The 19,033-nt window shown below is 45.3% G+C and overlaps 1 protein-coding gene across 1 annotated transcript in view; it reads right to left on the bottom strand.

Annotated features, from left to right (window-relative positions):
- The window catches only part of LOC139395216 (glucagon receptor-like), a 94,227-nt gene extending 79,065 nt beyond the window's left edge, over window positions 1-15,162 (bottom strand). Inside the window, exon 1 of the mRNA XM_071142862.1 lies at window positions 15,103-15,162. The gene's annotated coding sequence lies outside the window, so the exon portion shown is untranslated. The remainder of the gene's footprint in view (window positions 1-15,102) is intronic.
- Between the last annotated feature and the right edge of the window lie 3,871 nt (window positions 15,163-19,033).

The raw sequence follows: 19,033 nt of genomic DNA, 5'->3' as shown, positions 1-19,033 counted from the left end.
CTGCTGAAACACCTGGTTGTACATAACAATACAGTATATTCCACTAACAGTATTTCATTGATACACTGTAAACTGATGAATTCCAAGCAGAGAGACAGACAATACCGTATCAGTTGACATGTCATGTAGAAAAGGGTCACGTTGTAAATTGACTGAGAACACGTTCTCATTTGCGGAAACGACCTGGTGAATAGTTATCGGGGAGAGGCGGGGGATGAATGAGCCAATTGTAAACGGGGGATTATTAGGTGACCGTGATGGTTTGAGGGCCAGATTGGGAATTCAGGCAGGACACCGGGGTTAACACCCCTACTCTTACGATAAGTGCCATGGGATCTTTAATGACCTCAGAGAGTCAGGACACCCGTTTAACGTCCCATCCGAAAGACGGCACTCTACACACTAACATCTGAAAAATGTACCAAAGTGATTGAACAAAACCGTCGTGTATTTAATGTGAAAGGAAAGGAGGCCTGCTGCTACCAACCAAGGGGCATGAACTGAGGAGCAAACTGAAGCAGAGGGGAAATTCAGCAGCTCTTGGAAGGACAATGGAATTAAATAAATTAAGCTCCTTTATTTGTTAAACGTAGAACCAACGCGTTTCAGCTGTCGGCCTTCTACAAGGTGTTCAGACGTCTTTATTAACGTCACCATATCTGGTTCTATTTGATGTTTATGGTCAAATAAATACCTTGTTCTGTTCAGTGGTGTAGTGGATGGTAGACGCTGATAAAAGCCGTATACTCACTTATTGTTCAGTGGTGTAGTGGATGGTTGGTAGACGCTGATAAAAGCCGTATACTCACTTATTGTTCAGTGGGCATTGCGTATATATACTCACTTCTTAATCACCACTGATGTGTATCAAAGTAGTGTAGTGGAGGTATATGCTGTATCAAAGTAGGGTAGTGGAGGTATATGCTGTATCAAAGTAGTGTAGTGGAGGTATATGCTGTATCAAAGTAGGGTAGTGGAGGTATATGCTGTATCAAAGTAGGGTAGTGGAGGTATATGCTGTATCAAAGTAGGGTAGTGGAGGTATATGCTGTATCAAAGTAGGGTAGTGGAGGTATATGCTGTATCAAAGTAGGGTAGTGGAGGTATATGCTGTATCAAAGTAGGGTAGTGGAGGTATATGCTGTATCAAAGTAGGGTAGTGGAGGTATATGCTGTATCAAAGTAGGGTAGTGGAGGTATATGCTGTATCAAAGTAGTGTAGTGGAGGTATATGCTGTATCAAAGTAGTGTAGTGGAGGTATATGCTGTATCAAAGTAGGGTAGTGGAGGTATATGCTGTATCAAAGTAGGGTAGTGGAGGTATATGCTGTATCAAAGTAGGGTAGTGGAGGTATATGCTGTATCAAAGTAGGGTAGTGGAGGTATATGCTGTATCAAAGTAGGGTAGTGGAGGTATATGCTGTATCAAAGTAGGGTAGTGGAGGTATATGCTGTATCAAAGTAGGGTAGTGGAGGTATATGCTGTATCAAAGTAGGGTAGTGGAGGTATATGCTGTATCAAAGTAGGGTAGTGGAGGTATATGCTGTATCAAAGTAGGGTAGTGGAGGTATATGCTGTATCAAAGTAGGGTAGTGGAGGTATATGCTGTATCAAAGTAGGGTAGTGGAGGTATATGCTGTATCAAAGTAGGGTAGTGGAGGTATATGCTGTATCAAAGTAGGGTAGTGGAGGTATATGCTGTATCAAAGTAGTGTAGTGGAGGTATATGCTGTATCAAAGTAGTGTAGTGGAGGTATATGCTGTATCAAAGTAGGGTAGTGGAGGTATATGCTGTATCAAAGTAGGGTAGTGGAGGTATATGCTGTATCAAAGTAGGGTAGTGGAGGTATATGCTGTATCAAAGTAGGGTAGTGGAGGTATATGCTGTATCAAAGTAGGGTAGTGGAGGTATATGCTGTATCAAAGTAGGGTAGTGGAGGTATATGCTGTATCAAAGTAGGGTAGTGGAGGTATATGCTGTATCAAAGTAGGGTAGTGGAGGTATATGCTGTATCAAAGTAGGGTAGTGGAGGTATATGCTGTATCAAAGTAGGGTAGTGGAGGTATATGCTGTATCAAAGTAGGGTAGTGGAGGTATATGCTGTATCAAAGTAGGGTAGTGGAGGTATATGCTGTATCAAAGTAGGGTAGTGGATGTATATGCTGTATCAAAGTAGGGTAGTGGATGTATATGCTGTATCAATTAATAAGGCTGATGGAACAGATCGGAATGTTTCGCTTAAAATGATGATAAGCTATTTTTTTATTCACATTTTACGTGCAGCAATGTGCACACGGCGGTAGGAATACTCGTGAATGTTCCACAATGGAATTTGCGCGAAAAACACAATTCTACAATGCAAGTGGTTTCATGGATAGAGATGGAAATATCCGTTAGAAATAGGGCGAATATGCAACAAACTATTATGGGATGCTAATATGATTAGGATAATGCCTTTGGCTGCTTGACGATGAAAGAAAGTCGAAAGAAAACCAATAAAAGAAGAGAACGCATAATGAGTAGGTTTTTATACAATAACTGCCTCAACGTTTCTGTGGTGGGATTTTGGCTATAGGCTACTTTGAAGCTACGTAAGATATGTCTCATAATATGAAGTAAAACGTCCACGTTTCAAACCATTTAAGGAACAGGAAAAATATAACAATGCAAACGATAGACCTAACCGTCTTCTGGTAGATGGAAAGGCCTTCACAAAAAAGCTTCTCTATTGAACGTTAACTTGCCTATGCCTACCTGCCAGAATGATATCATGATTATTTGAGTCAATACAGTGGTTATTTCATTTCCAAACTCCATCTCGTGTGCTACAGAAACACTTCTAGTCAAACAATAGGGCTAGGTTGGGTTGGCCTGACTGTGAACACAGTACAGGTTGGGTTGGCCTGACTGTGAACACAGTACAGGTTGGGTTGGTCTGACTGTGAACACAGTACATCTTGGGTTGGCCTGACTGTGAACACAGTACAGGTTGGGTTGGCCTGACTGTGAACACAGTACAGGTTGGCCTGACTGTGATCATAGTACAGCCTGGGTTGGCCTGACCGTGAACACAGTACACCTTGGGTTGGCCTGACTGTGAACACAGTACAGGTTGGCCTGACTGTGAACACAGTACAGGTTGGCCTGACTGTGAGCACAGTACAGCCTGGGTTGGCCTGACCGTGAACACAGTACACCTTGGGTTGGCCTGACTGTGAACACAGTACAGGTTGGCCTAACTGTGAACACAGTACAGGTTGGCCTGACTGTGAAAGACCAATATGAGATTCATCATTTCAGATCATTCAGAGTGTATGTCACTGCTTCTCGTATAATAATTCCCTTCGCCGGGCTGTTTGGAAAAATGTTGGCATAACAAGTATATACCCACTTCTCCAGGCACCAGTACACCACGGGTTCTGTTGAATTATGGACTACAGTACGCTCCGGTCTCCCAGAATAGTCCTCCTATTGCATGACTTTAACATTGCATCAGACAATGTACCAACCCAGAACCTCATGGAGGTTGCTCTTATGGAAGCTGTGTTCTTATGGATGCTGTGTTCTTATGGAAGCTGTGTTCTTATGGAAGCTGTGTTCTTATGGAAGCTGTGTTCTTATGGAAGCTGTGTTCTTATGGAAGCTGTGTTCTTATGGAAGCTGTGTTCTTCTGGAAGCTGTGTTCTTATGGAAGCTTGTTCTTATGGAAGCTTGTTCTTATGGAAGCTGTGTTCTTATGGAAGCTGTGTTCTTATGGAAGCTGTGTTCTTATGGATGCTGTGTTCTTATGGAAGCTGTGTTCTTATGGAAGCTGTGTTCTTATGGATGCTGTGTTCTTATGGAAGCTGTGTTCTTCTGGAAGCTGTGTTCTTATGGAAGCTTGTTCTTATGGAAGCTGTGTTCTTCTGGAAGCTGTGTTCTTATGGAAGCTGTGTTCTTATGGAAGCTTGTTCTTATGGAAGCTGTGTTCTTATGGAAGCTGTGTTCTTATGGAAGCTGTGTTCTTATGGAAGCTGTGTTCTTATGGAAGCTTGTTCTTATGGAAGCTGTGTTCTTATGGAAGCTGTGTTCTTATGGAAGCTGTGTTCTTATGGAAGCTTGTTCTTATGGAAGCTGTGTTCTTATGGAAGCTGTGTTCTTATGGAAGCTGTGTTCTTATGGAAGCTTGTTCTTATGGAAGCTGTGTTCTTATGGAAGCTGTGTTCTTATGGAAGCTTGTTCTTATGGAAGCTTTGTTCTTATGGAAGCTTGTTCTTATGGAAGCTGTGTTCTTATGGAAGCTGTGTTCTTATGGAAGCTGTGTTCTTATGGAAGCTGTGTTCTTATGGAAGCTGTGTTCTTATGGAAGCTTGTTCTTATGGAAGCTGTGTTCTTATGGAAGCTTGTTCTTATGGAAGCTGTGTTCTTATGGAAGCTGTGTTCTTATGGAAGCTGTGTTCTTATGGAAGCTTGTTCTTATGGAAGCTGTGTTCTTCTGGAAGCTGTGTTCTTATGGAAGCTGTGTTCTTATGGAAGCTGTGTTCTTATGGAAGCTGTGTTCTTATGGAAGCTGTGTTGGTGTCATTACAGTCGAAACCCATTGTTTACACCACATGCATTGTAACCAGTGTGTCTGTGGTTTATACAGAGCATTCAGAAAGTATTCAGACCCATTCATTTTTTGTTCTAAATTGATTATTATTATGATTTATTTTTTTAATCTCATCAATCTACGCACAATACCCAATAATGACAAAGCAAAAACAGGTTTTTAGAAATGTTTGTAAAAATATATATTTATTTTTTCTTTCATTTCTTATTTACATAAGTATTCAGACCCTTTGCTATGAGACACAATAGGAGGAGATGGGAGACGACCAAGAGTCACTCCGACAGAGCTCCAGAGTACCTCTGTGGAGATGGGAGAACCTTCCAGAAGGACTTTGTTCTTATAGAAGCTCTGTCGAGGTTGTGTTTACGATGTTCAACGGTTTGTTCCTATAGAAACTCTCTTCTGATGGTCTGAGAACAGTTTATATTTGTTATGAAACCTCTGATGTTTAACTGTTTGTTCCTATAGAAGCTCTGTCAGAGTTTTGTGTTTACGATGTTTAACTGTTTGTTCCTATAGAAGCTCTGTCAGAGTTTTGTGTTTACGATGTTCAACTGTTTGTTCCTATAGAAGCTCTGTCAGAGTTTTGTGTTTACGATGTTCAACTGTTTGTTCCTATAGAAGCTCTGTCAGAGTTTTGTGTTTACGATGTTCAACTGTTTGTTCCTATAGAAGCTCTGTCCTGTTGGTGGGTTGGTAGCTCTGTTAGCAGGATGTGTTTATGTTTCACTGAATTCCCCACTAATCCTATCTGTACTGCTACACACTGTTCTCCTTCTCTGGCATCAGCCTGGCTCCTGCGTGTGTGTGTGTGCGAGTGCGTGTGCAGGTGCTGGTGTGTTTGTTTCACACACTGGGAGAGAGGAGATTGTTTATATAACAGTGTGATGCTGCAGTATACAGTAGCTATGTAGGGTAATAACAGTAAAGGACAGGAGACCCACAACACAGCCCTGTGGTACCCCTGACATATGGAGACACACAACACAGCCCTGTGGTACCCCTGACATATGGAGACCCACAACACAGCCCTGTGGTACCCCTGACATATGGAGACCCACAACACAGCCCTGTGGTACCCCTGACATATGGAGACCCACAACACAGCCCTGTGGTACCCCTGACATATGGAGACCCACAACACAGCCATGTGGTACCCCTGACATATGGAGACCCACAACACAGCCATGTGGTACCCCTGACATATGGAGACCCACAACACAGCCCTGTGGTACCCCTGACATATGGAGACCCACAACACAGCCCTGTGGTACCCCTGACATATGGAGACCCACAACACAGCCCTGTGGTACCCCTCACATATGGAGACCCACAACACAGCCCTGTGGTACCCCTGACATATGGAGACCCACAACACAGCCCTGTGGTACCCCTGACATATGGAGACCCACAACACAGCCCTGTGGTACCCCTGACATATGGAGACCCACAACACAGCCCTGTGGTACCCCTGACATATGGAGACCCACAACACAGCCCTGTGGTACCCCTGACATATGGAGACCCACAACACAGCCCTGTGGTACCCCTGACATATGGAGACCAGTGGTGGAAACAGTACCCAACAATCATACTTGATTATAAGGAAAGATAGCCTAATAGAAAATTACTCAAGTAAAAGTCACCCAGTAAAATTCTACCTGAGTAAAAGTATAAAAGTATGTGGTTTAAAATATACTTAAGTATCAAAAGTAAAAGTATAAATAATTTAAAATTTCTCATATTAACCAAACAAGATGGCACCATTTTCTTGTTCTTTTTAATTTACAGAAAGCCACGGGCACACTCCAACATTCAGACATAATTTTCAAATGAAGCATGTGAGTTTAGAGAGTCCACCAGATCAGAGGCAGTAGGGATGACCAGGGATGTTCTCTGTTTAGAGAGTCCTTCAGATCAGAGGCAGTAGGGTTGACCAGGGATGTTCTCTGTTTAGTGAGTCTGCCAGATCAGAGGCAGTAGGGATGACCAGGGATGTTCTCTGTTTAGTGAGTCCTCCAGATCAGAGGCAGTAGGGATGACCAGGTATGTTCTCTGTTTAGTGAGTCCACCAGATCAGAGGCAGTAGGGATGACCAGGGATGTTCTCTGTTTAGAGAGTCCTCCAGATCAGAGGCAGTAGGGATGACCAGGGAGGTTCTCTGTTTAGAGAGTCCACCAGATCAGAGGCAGTAGGGATGACCAGGGATGTTCTCTGTTTAGAGAGTCCTCCAGATCAGAGGCAGTAGGGATGACCAGGGATGTTCTCTGTTTAGAGAGTCCTCCAGATCAGAGGCAGTAGGGATGACCAGGGATGTTCTCTGTTTAGAGAGTCCTCCAGATCAGAGGCAGTAGGGATGACCAGGGAGGTTCTCTGTTTAGAGAGTCCACCAGATCAGAGGCAGTAGGGATGACCAGGGATGTTCTCTGTTTAGAGAGTCCTCCAGATCAGAGGCAGTAGAGATGACCAGGGATGTTCTCTGTTTAGAGAGTCCTCCAGATCAGAGGCAATAGGGATGACCAGGGATGTTCTCTGTTTAGAGAGTCCTCCAGATCAGAGGCAGTAGAGATGACCAGGGATGTTCTCTGTTTAGAGAGTCCTCCAGATCAGAGGCAGTAGGGATGACCAGGGATGTTCTCTATTTAGTGAGTCCTCCAGATCAGAGGTAGTAGAGATGACCAGGGAGGTTCTCTGTTTAGAGAGTCCTCCAGATCAGAGGCAGTAGGGATGACCAGGGAGGTTGTGTTGATAAGTGTGTGAATTGAACTATTTTCCTGTCCTGCTAAGCATTCAGAATGTAACAAGTACTTTAGGTGTCAAGGAAAATTCTCACAGACAGACAGACAGACAGACAGACAGACAGACAGACAGACAGACAGACTCCCTCATGCAGCTGTAGAATTCCACTGGGTCTGTACGCCTGCTGGAGCTAACAGAAGGAATATAAATGGCACTGGAGTCTGCTTTCCAGATTGCACACCAGGTCCCATAGGGCTCTGTTCCCTACCTAGTGCACTACTTTTGACCAGGACCTATAGGGCTCTGTTCCCTACCTAGTGCACTACTTTTGACCAGGACCTATAGGGCTCTGTTCCCTACCTAGTGCACTAATTTTAGACCAGCTATCAGACCACTGTAGCAGCAAACAGCCTCTCTTTATCCCCAACCTCTGGCCGTGACCGTAGACCCTGGCCGTGGCCCAACCTCTGGCCGTGACCCAACCCCTGGCCGTGACTCAACCCCTGTCCGTGACCCAACCCCTGGCCGTGACCCAACCCCTGGCCGTGACCCAACCCCTGGCCGTGACCCTGGCCGTGACCCAACCCCTGGCCGTGACCCTGGCCGTGACCAACCCTTGGCCATGACCCTGGTCGTGACCCAACCCCTGGCCGTGACCCTGTCCGTGACCCAACCCCTGGCCGTGACCCTGGCCGTGACCCAACCCCTGGCCGTGACCAACCTCTGGCCGTGACCCAACCCCTGGCCGTGACCCAACCTCTGGTCATAGACCCTGGCTGTGACCCCACTCTCCAAGGGACAGTTGGGATATGCAAAAAAAAAGATTTTCCAATTCACACATGCAAATGAATACACACTTGTACAAGACAAATGCAAGCACCCACCAAATGATTATTATTAATGTGAAATAATTAAATAAAGCTTAAATAAAACATTTAAAAAATAATATTATTATAATTTAATATTAACCAAGTTCCTGGTTGTAAGTGTGGACAGAGCTAAAGGCAATCATAATCTGAGTGAGTAATATTCAAATGTGAATGTCTGTCACGGATTGTAATTATCCAAATTAGCCTGCTATAATAAGCAAGAGGACTGAAGAGCCTGTATATTACGGAGGGATTCCCAGATTGCCTGTTGTGATGGTTGGCATCGTAAAGAGGAAGAGTTCTGCTGATCTCAAATCAGAATATCGCCCAAAGTTTTCACATTTCATTATTTGATTCTTCATTGAGAGTGAATCCAATTCAACTGATTTCTAATGTTGTGAGAGTGAATCCAATTCAACTGATTTCTAATGTTGTGAGAGTGAATCCAATTCAACTGATTTCTAATGTTGTGAGAGCCACTGATGATTTCATACAGAGTGGATAGTTGTATGCCGCTGCTCTGAGTCGGTTGTACCACTCTTCTGAAGTAGCTCTCGACACACACTCTACTGTACCTGACTGAGGCTGCTGCTATTCTGAGACGACACATGAATAACATTCCCTGACATCGTTATGATCCTTAAAAATGGTTCAGACAAAACATGATAATCAAAGACAGTCAGTGGTCAGCTGTGGACAATGGAAAGAGATTATCATGGTGGTTGTTGTTGGAAGCAGAGAGCACATTGTAGACTTCTAAAGGAGACGCAAGGAGAAGACCACGGAATGGGAGAGAAAGAGAGGAGAGGGAGACAGAGTGGAGAGGAGAGGGAGGCAGAGCGAAGAGGAGAGGGAGGCAGAGCGAAGAGGAGCACAAACCGTTTCACAGTAAAGATGAACTGTTTCGTAACACAAACCGCTTCACAGTAAAGATGTTTCAACACGACGAGCAGAAAACACACCTCAATGAATCAATGTCCACATCCTTTATTCCTGAATGAATCAATGTCCACATCCTTTATTCCTGAATGAATCAATGTCCACATCCTTTATTCCTGAATGGACTCTTTCATTCACTTGTCCTCCAGCTACTGGACTCTGTGACGTTTTCCAGCTGACGCCACACAAACTACCAACACCGAGGAAAACAAGGCCTCTTGAATAGATTTAGATCCCTTTTGAAACCCTTACTTCAGTGTGTAATACAGCAGTGTGTGTGTGTGTGTGTTTGTCTGTGTGTGTGGGTGTGTGTGTGTTTGTCTGTGTGTGTGTGAGTGTGTGTGAGTGTGTGTGTGTGTCTGTGTGTGTGTGTGTGTGTGTTTGTGTGTGAGTGTGTGTGTGTGTGTGTGAGTGTGTGTGTGTGTGTGTGTGTTTGTCTGTGTGTGTGTGAGTGTGTGTGTTTGTGTGTGTGTGTGTGACTCATCTTCCAGTCATGGCTGTAATGTGCTGTAGTATCCATTGGAGCAGGAGGGTAACAGGACAGAAGGTAAGGTCATTGAACTACATACTGGCAGTGAGTACAGAGAGTACCGCTGCCTGAAGAGGATTTGTTTAGGGGTTGATTCTTCAACTCAAACCTGTTGTTTTTAGGCTGAGGGAGGAGGGAGGTAGGGGGTATGGAGTGAGAAAGAGTGAGAGAGAGAGGGAGAGGGAGGTGGGGGTTTGGAGTGAGAGAGAGAGAGAGAGGAGGGAGGTGGGGGTTTGGAGTGAGAGAGAGAGAGAGAGAGAGAGAGAGAGAGAGAGAGAGAGAGAGTGAGGGAGGTGGGGGTTTGGAGTGAGAAAGAGATATAGAGAGAGAGGGACAAGAGGGAGTTGGGGGTTTGGAGGGGGAGAGAGAGGGAGAGGAGGGAGTTGGGTGTTTGGAGGGGGAGAGAGAGGGAGAGGAGGGAGTTTGGAGGAGGGGAGAGAGAGAGAGAGAGAGAGAGAGAGAGAGAGAGAGTAGAGAGGTGGGGGTTTGGAGTGAGAGAGAGAGAGAGAGAGAGAGAGTAGAGAGGTGGGGGTTTGGAGTGAGAGAGAGAGAGAGAGAGAGAGAGAGAGAGAGAGAGAGAGAGAGAGAGAGAGAGAGAGAGAGAGGTGGGGGTTTGGAGGGAGCTGCCTAAATCACAGTGAGTCTTGTTGTTAGTCATATCATGCGTCATTGCATGTTGTCTGTTTTCTGACAGAATGTCAGTGACTTCACTAGCCTTTGGTAGATACACACACACCACAGGAGGCTGGTGGCACCTTAATTGAGGAGGACGGGCTCGTAGTAATGACTGGAGTGGAATCAGTGGAATGGTATCAAATACATCAAACACATGGTTTCCATGGTTTCCTGGTGTTTGATGCCGTTCCATTTGCTCCATTCCAGACATTATTAGGAGCCGTCCTCCCATCAGCAGCCTCCTGTGACAAACACACACTCATCAGAGGTGAGGAGGAAAGGAGACGATAAGAGAAGAAACAGAGGAGAGGGGTCAATGTCTCCTCTCACTACTGTGTACACACACCTTTACACACACACACACACACACACCGCCTAGAGGCCAATCGAGGCCCCGCCCCGGCTCACAGAGCCCACAAACACCGTGCCATCAGCACACGCTACTGACGCAGGTTGTCATGTTGTTTTTCAACCCCACTAAGAGTGGCCACTCATGGAAACCGTAGAGAGTCACAGCCCCGCGTTCATTAAAACACGCAAGAGTCACATGGCTCAGACAGAGAGATATGAATCTGGAATGAAACTGTGTGGACTCGAGCCTGTCAGTCTACTGTAGCTAAAACACTGTGACTATGATGATTCATCCCATGATGATTTATTGAATGTGTCTGTCATTATTTATGGGGCGGCAGGTAGCCTAGTGGTTAGAGTGTAGGGGCGGCAGGTAGCCTAGTGGTTAGAGTGTAGGGGCGGCAGGTAGCCTAGTGGTTAGAGTGTAGGGCCTGTAACCGGTAGATTGAATCCCCGAGCTGACAAGGTAAACATCTGTCGTTCTGCCCCTGAACAAGGCAGTTAACACACTGTTCCCTGGTAGGCCGTCATTGAAAATAAGAATTTGTTCTTAACTGACTTGCCTTGTTAAATAAATTCTTATGGCCATAGTTCCCAGTCATAGTTCCCATAGTTCCCAGTCCATTGGTGCAGATCAGAGGAGAGTGTCGTACTGTATTCGCAAGGGGACTCGGAGTAGGAGTGCTGATCTAGAAGCAGGTCAAACAGTTGTCCAGAACAGCTGGGGCTTTCATGCATGGTTCAGTGTTGCTTGCCTCAAAGCGAGCATAGAAGGCATCTGGCAGGCTTGTGTTACTGGAAAGCTCTCAGCTGAGTTTCCTTTTGTAATCCGTGACATCTGACGAGTGTCAGCGCCGGTGTAGTAGGATTCGATCTCAGTCCTGTATTGACGCTATGCCTGTTTGACGGTTCGGTGGAGGGCAGAGCGGGATTTCTTATAAGCATCCAGATTAGTGTTCCTCCCCGTGAAAGCGGCAGCTCTAGCCTTTAGCACAGTGCGGATGTTGCCTGTAATCCACGGCTTCTGGTTGGGATATGTACGTACGGCCCTGGGGGGACGACGTCGTCAATGTTCTTATTAATGAAGCCGGTGACTGATGTGGTGTAGTCCTCCACACCATCGGATGAATCCCGGAACATATTCCAGTCCGGGCTAATGAAACAGTCCTTTAGCTTAGCATCCGCTTCATGGGACCACTTCCGTATTCAGGGTGTCACTGGTACTTCCTGTATGAGTTTTGAGGAGGATAGAGTTACGGTCAGATGGAGGGTGAGGGAAAGCGTTGTGTACATCTCTCTGAGTAAACGTGGAGTTTTTCCTCTGGTTGAAACATGTGAAATGCTGGTAGAAATGAGGTAAAACGGGTTTCAGTTTCACTGCATTAAAATCACCGACCACAACAAGCTCCGCCTCTGGATGACCATGTCCTTGTTTGCTTATGACCCTCTTACAGCTCGTTGAGTGTGGTCTTAGTGCCCAGCGTCGGTTTTATGGTAGTAAATAGACAGCTTCGAACAACATAGATGAAAACTCTCTAGTATGGTCTACAGCTTTATCATGAGGTATTCTAAACTCAGATAAACAGAACTAAGAGACGTACGTAGTAGTGTTAGAGATCGTGCACCAGTCTTTGTTGACAGAGAGACACCCCACACGCCCACACGGATCTTACCAGGGGAGAGAAAGATGATTCACGTTGAGTCATGTTGATTCATGATCTTCTACTGCTTTTTCTTTGACGTCAAATGTATCAGATATACAAAGATAGTTTATACATAAATAGTATATATACAGAGCTAGTAAAAATAGAGAGATAGTTTATACATAAATAGTATATATACAGAGATAGTATATACATAGATTGTATATATAACATCTCTCTAGATACACTGAGGTAGTATATATACGGAGATAGTATATATACGGAGATAGTATATATACGGAGATAGTATATATATATACGGAGATAGTATATATATACAGAGATAGTATATATATACAGAGATAGTATATATACAGAGATCATATATATACAGAGATAGTATACAGTGGGGCAAAAAAGTATTTAGTCAGCCACCAATTGTACAAGTTCTCCCACTTAAAAAAGATGAGAGAGGCCTGTGGTTCATCATAGGTACACTTCAACTATGACAGACAAAATGAGAAGAAAAAAAATCCAGAGAGTCACATTGTAGGATTTTTTATTTATTTATTTATTTATTTATTTTATTTTATTATTTTACCCCTTTTTCTCCCCAATTTCGTGGTATCCAATTGTTGTAGTAGTTACTATCTTGTCTCATCGCTACGACTCCCGTACGGGCTCAGGAGAGACGAAGGTTGAAAGTCATGCGTCCTCCGATACACAACCCAACCAAGCCGCACTGCTTCTTAACACAGCGCACATCCAACCCGGAAGCCAGCCGCACCAATGCGCCGGAGGAAACACCGTGCACCTGGCCACCTTGGTTAGCGCACACTGCGCCCAGCCCGCCACAGGAGTCGCTGGTGCGCGATGAGACAAGGACACCCCTACCGACCAAGCCCTCCCGGTCGCGGCCGGTTACGACAGAGCCTGGGCGCGAACCCAGGACTCTGATGGCACAGCTGGCGCTGCAGTACAGCGCCCTTACTGGCGCCACCCGGGAGGCCCCATTGTAGGATTTTGAATGAATTTATTTAGACATTAGTAGGAGAGTAGTTAGATGATAATGGAGTTTTTCTTGATCAAATGGTCTATATTCTACTAATGTCTAGTCTGAACACATCATTTACGATCTAGCATGGCCACCCTGTGTGCGTGCGTGTGAAGTGCTACCTTGTCACAGCCTATACTGAGGAGACAGTGTTTTCCAGCAGTCCCACTCATTGCCGTAACCAGGGTTTGACTTGTAGTGAGGTCCAGAATGGATTGCTAATTGTATTGCTAATAGGCTATGTGTTTGTAAATGGATTGAGGTGAATGGATTTACAGTAACCATGGTGATAATGGCTGGGGTCATTTTGATTGTTTTTGCTGTTCAACAAATAGCATTTAAGTGTTTTTATTGTATAAAAATAAAGTAAATGAGAGTGAACTTTCTAAACATTTACTGGGCGGTGTGGGGGGGGGGCTGTCTGTCTCAGTAGTCCTCTCCGTCTGTCTCAGTCAGTCTGTCTCAGTCAGTCTGTGTCAGTAGTCCTCTCCGTCTGTCTCAGTCAGTCTGTCTCAGTCAGTCTGTGTCAGTAGTCCTCTCCGTCTGTCTCAGTCAGTCTGTCTCAGTCAGTCTGTGTCAGTAGTCCTCTCCGTCTGTCTCAGTCAGTCTGTGTCAGTAGTCCTCTCCGTCTGTCTCAGTCAGTCTGTCTCAGTCAGTCTGTCTCAGTAGTCCTCTCCGTCTGTCTCAGTCAGTCTGTCTCAGTAGTCCTCTCCGTCTGTCTCAGTCAGTCTGTCTCAGTAGTCCTCTCCGTCTGTGTCAGTAGTCCTCTCCGTCTGTCTCAGTCAGTCTGTCTCAGTCAGTCTGTGTCAATAGTCCTCTCCGTCTGTCTCAGTCTGTCTGTCTCAGTCTGTCTGTCTCAGTCAGTCTCAGTAGTCCTCTCTGTCTGTCTCAGTCTGTCAGTCTCAGTAGTCCTCTCTGTCAGTCTCAGTCTGTCAGTCTCAGTAGTCCTCTCTGTCAGTCTCAGTCTGTCAGTCTCAGTCTGTCAGTCTCAGTCTGTCTGTCTCAGTCTGTCAGTCTCAGTCTGTCAGTCTCAGTCTGTCTGTCTCAGTCAGTCTGTCTCAGTCTGTCAGTCTCAGTCTGTCAGTCTCAGTCTGTCTGTCTCAGTCAGTCTGTCTCAGTCAGTCTGTCTCTGTCAGTCTGTCTCAGTCTGTCTGTCTCAGTCAGTCTGTCTCAGTCAGTCTGTCTCAGTCAGTCTGTCTCAGTCAGTCTGTCTCAGTCTGTCAGTCTCAGTCTGTCTGTCTCAGTCAGTCTGTCTCAGTCAGTCTGTCTCAGTCAGTCTGTCTCAGTCTGTCAGTCTCAGTCTGTCTGTCTCAGTCAGTCTGTCTCAGTCAGTCTGTCTCAGTCAGTCAGTCTGTCTCAGTAAGTCTGTCTCAGTAGTCCTCTCTGTAAAGTAAAGTTATTATGAGAACTTAGTGTCATATTTTTTCTCCTGCTGAGTTAGGCTCCATTTAACATTGGCTTTACTTCCTCATTTTAGCAGGCAGAGCCCTTCAATGTTATTGCAACAGAAGTGTCTGCCGGCAGCAAGCCACCTGTCTGACTGACATATCTATAAGCGACTATTTACCAGTTGTGCACTCATTCTCAGAAAGACCGTTCCTGTTTGTTTTGGGGGATGACTGTAGACAGGACAGGAGTCGCGGAACAGTTTTAAAATAGCCTTTTGCCCAGATTCTCTCAAACACAGTGAACAGCGTCTCTATTGCCTACTTGAGACGACTCCGAGCTGGGGCAGTTCGTTTCACGTCTCAGGCCCAACTGGTCAGGGTTCCACTCATTCACTAAGAGACAAGAGAACACATACCACTGGTCAGGGTTCCACTCATTCACTAAGAGACAGGAGAACACACACCACTGGTCAGGGTTCCACTCATTCACTGAGAGACAGGAGAACACACACCACTGGTCAGGGTTCCACTCATTCACTAAGAGACAGGAGAACACATAACACACCACTGGTCAGGGTTCTACTCATTCACTAAGAGACAGGAGAACATCTACTCATTCACTAAGATACAGGAGAACATAACACACCACTGGTCAGGGTTCCACTCATTCACTAAGAGACAGGAGAACATCTACTCATTCACTAAGAGACAGGAGAACATCTACTCATTCACTAAGAGACAGGAGAACATAACACACCACTGGTCAGGGTTCTACTCATTCACTAAGAGATAGGAGAACATAACACACCACTGGTCAGGGTTCTACTCATTCCCTAAGAGACAAGAGAACACATACCACTTGTCAGGGTTCCACTCATTCACTAAGAGACAGGAGAACATAACACACCACTGGTCAGGGTTCTACTCATTCACTAAGAGACAGGAGAACATAACACACCACTGGTCAGGGTTCTCCTCATTCACCAAAAGACAGGAGAACATCTACTCATTCACTAAGAGACAGGAGAACATCTACTCATTCACTAAGATACAGGAGAACATAACACACCACTGGTCAGGGTTCCACTCAATCACTAAGAGACAGGAGAAAATAACACACCACCGGTCAGGGTTCCACTCATTCACTAAGAGACAGGAGAACATAACACACCACTGGTCAGGGTTCTACTCATTCACTAAGAGACAGGAGAACACACACCACTGGTCAGGGTTCCACTCATTCACTAAGAGACAGAAGAACATAACACACCACTGGTCAGGGTTCTACTCATTCACTAAGAGACAGGAGAACATAACACACCACTGGTCAGGGTTCTACTCATTCACTAAGAGACAGGATAACATAACACACCTCTGGTCAGGGTTCCACTCACTCACTAAGAGACAGGAGAACACATAACACCACTGGTCAGGGTTTTCCTCATTCACTAAGAGACAGGAGAACATCTACACATTCACTAAGAGACAGGAGAACACATAACACACCACTGGTCAGGGTTCTACTCATTCACTGAGACAGGAGAACATAACACACCACCGGTCAGGGTTCCACTCATTCACTAAGAGACAGGAGAAAATAACACACCACTGGTCAGGGTTCTACTCATTCACTAAGAGACAGGAGAACACACACCACTGGTCAGGGTTCCACTCATTCACTAAAAGACAGGAGAACATAACACACCACTGGTCAGGGTTCCACTCATTCACTAAGAGACAGGAGAACATAACACACCACTGGTCAGGGTTCTACTCATTCACTAAGAGACAGGAGAACATAACACACCACTGGTCAGGGTTCTACTCATTCACTAAGAGACATGAGAACACATAACACACCACTGGTCAGGGTTCCACTCATTCACTAAGAGACAAGAGAACACATACCACTGGTCAGGGTTCCACTCATTCACTAAGAGACAGGAGAACACACACCACTGGTCAGGGTTCCACTCATTCACTGAGAGACAGGAGAACACACACCACTGGTCAGGGTTCTACTCATTCACTAAGAGACAGGAGAACATCTACTCATTCACTAAGATACAGGAGAACATAACACACCACTGGTCAGGGTTCCACTCATTCACTAAGAGACAGGAGAACATCTACTCATTCACTAAGAGACAGGAGAACATCTACTCATTCACTAAGAGACAGGAGAACATAACACACCACTGGTCAGGGTTCTACTCATTCACTAAGAGACAGGAGAACATAACACACCACTGGTCAGGGTTCTACTCATTCACTAAGAGATAGGAGAACATAACACACCACTGGTCAGGGTTCTACTCATTCCCTAAGAGACAAGAGAACACATACCACTTGTCAGGGTTCCACTCATTCACTAAGAGACAGGAGAACATAACACACCACTGGTCAGGGTTCTACTCATTCACTAAGAGACAGGAGAACATAACACACCACTGGTCAGGGTTCTCCTCATTCACCAAAAGACAGGAGAACATCTACTCATTCACTAAGAGACAGGAGAACATCTACTCATTCACTAAGATACAGGAGAACATAACACACCACTGGTCAGGGTTCCACTCATTCACTGAGACAGGAGAACATAACACACCACCGGTCAGGGTTCCACTCATTCACTAAGAGACAGGAGAACATAACACACCACTGGTCAGGGTTCTACTCATTCACTAAGAGACAGGAGAACACACACCACTGGTCAGGGTTCCACTCATTCACTAAGAGACAGAAGAACATAACACACCACTGGTCAGGGTTCTACTCATTCACTAAGAGACAGGAGAACATAACACACCACTGGTCAGGGTTCTACTCATTCACTAAGAGACAGGATAACATAACACACCTCTGGTCAGGGTTCCACTCACTCACTAAGAGACAGGAGAACACATAACACCACTGGTCAGGGTTTTCCTCATTCACTAAGAGACAGGAGAACATCTACACATTCACTAAGAGACAGGAGAACACACACCACTGGTCAGGGTTCTACTCTTTCACTAAGAGACAGGAGAACATAACACACCACTGGTCAGGGTTCGACTCATTCACTAAGAGACAGGAGAACATCTACTGATTCACTAAGAGACAGGAGAACATCTACTCATTCACTAAGAGACAGGAGAACATAACACACCACTGGTCAGGGTTCCACTCATTCACTAAGAGACAGGAGAACATAACACACCACTGGTCAGGGTTCTACTCATTCACTAAGAGACATGAGAACATCTACTCATTCACAAAGAGACAGGAGAACATAACACACCACTGGTCAGGGTTCTACTCATTCACTAAGAGACAGGAGAACATCTACTCATTCACTAAGAGACAGGAGAACATAACACACTACTGGTCAGGGTTCTACTCATTCACTAAGAGACAGGAGAACATCTACTCATTCACTAAGAGACAGGAGAACATCTACTGATTCACTAAGAGACAGGAGAACATAACACACCACTGGTCAGGGTTCCACTCATTCACTAAGAGACAGGAGAACACATAACACACCACTGGTCAGGGTTCCACTCATTCACTAAGATACAGGAGAACATAACACACCACTGGTCAGGGTTCCACTCATTCACTAAGAGACAGGAGAACATAACACACCACTGGTCAGGGTTCCACTCATTCACTAAGAGACAGGAGAACATAACACACCACTGGTCAGGGTTCCACTCATTCACTAAGAGACAGGAGAACATCTACTCATTCACAAAGAGAAAGGAGAACATAACACACCACTGGTCAGGGTTCCACTCATTCACTAAGAGACAGGAGAACACATAACACGTAGGTAGTTATGACCATGTCCTCGTAGGTAGTTATGGCCATGTCCTCGTAGGTAGTTATGACCGTGTCCTCGTAGGTAGTTATGGCCATGTCCTCGTAGGTAGTTATGGCCATGTCCTCGTAGGTAGTTATGACCATGTCCTCGTAGGTAGTTATGACCATGTCCTCGTAGGTAGTTATGACCATGTCCTCGTAGGTAGTTATGACCATGTCCTCGTAGGTAGTTATGACCATGTCCTCGTAGGTAGTTATGACCATGTCCTCGTAGGTAGTTATGACCATGTCCTCGTAGGTAGTTATGACCATGTCCTCGTAGGTAGTTATGACCGTGTCCTCGTAGGTAGTTATGACCGTGTCCTCGTAGGTAGTTATGACCGTGTCCTCGTAGGTAGTTATATCCGTGTCCTCGTAGGTAGTTATGACCGTGTCCTTGTAGGTAG

The sequence above is a fragment of the Oncorhynchus clarkii genome, unplaced genomic scaffold, assembly GCF_045791955.1.
Source record: "Oncorhynchus clarkii lewisi isolate Uvic-CL-2024 unplaced genomic scaffold, UVic_Ocla_1.0 unplaced_contig_13973_pilon_pilon, whole genome shotgun sequence".
Classification (NCBI taxonomy): Eukaryota; Metazoa; Chordata; class Actinopteri; order Salmoniformes; family Salmonidae; genus Oncorhynchus; species Oncorhynchus clarkii.
This window is presented reverse-complemented; position numbering and strand designations above follow the sequence as displayed.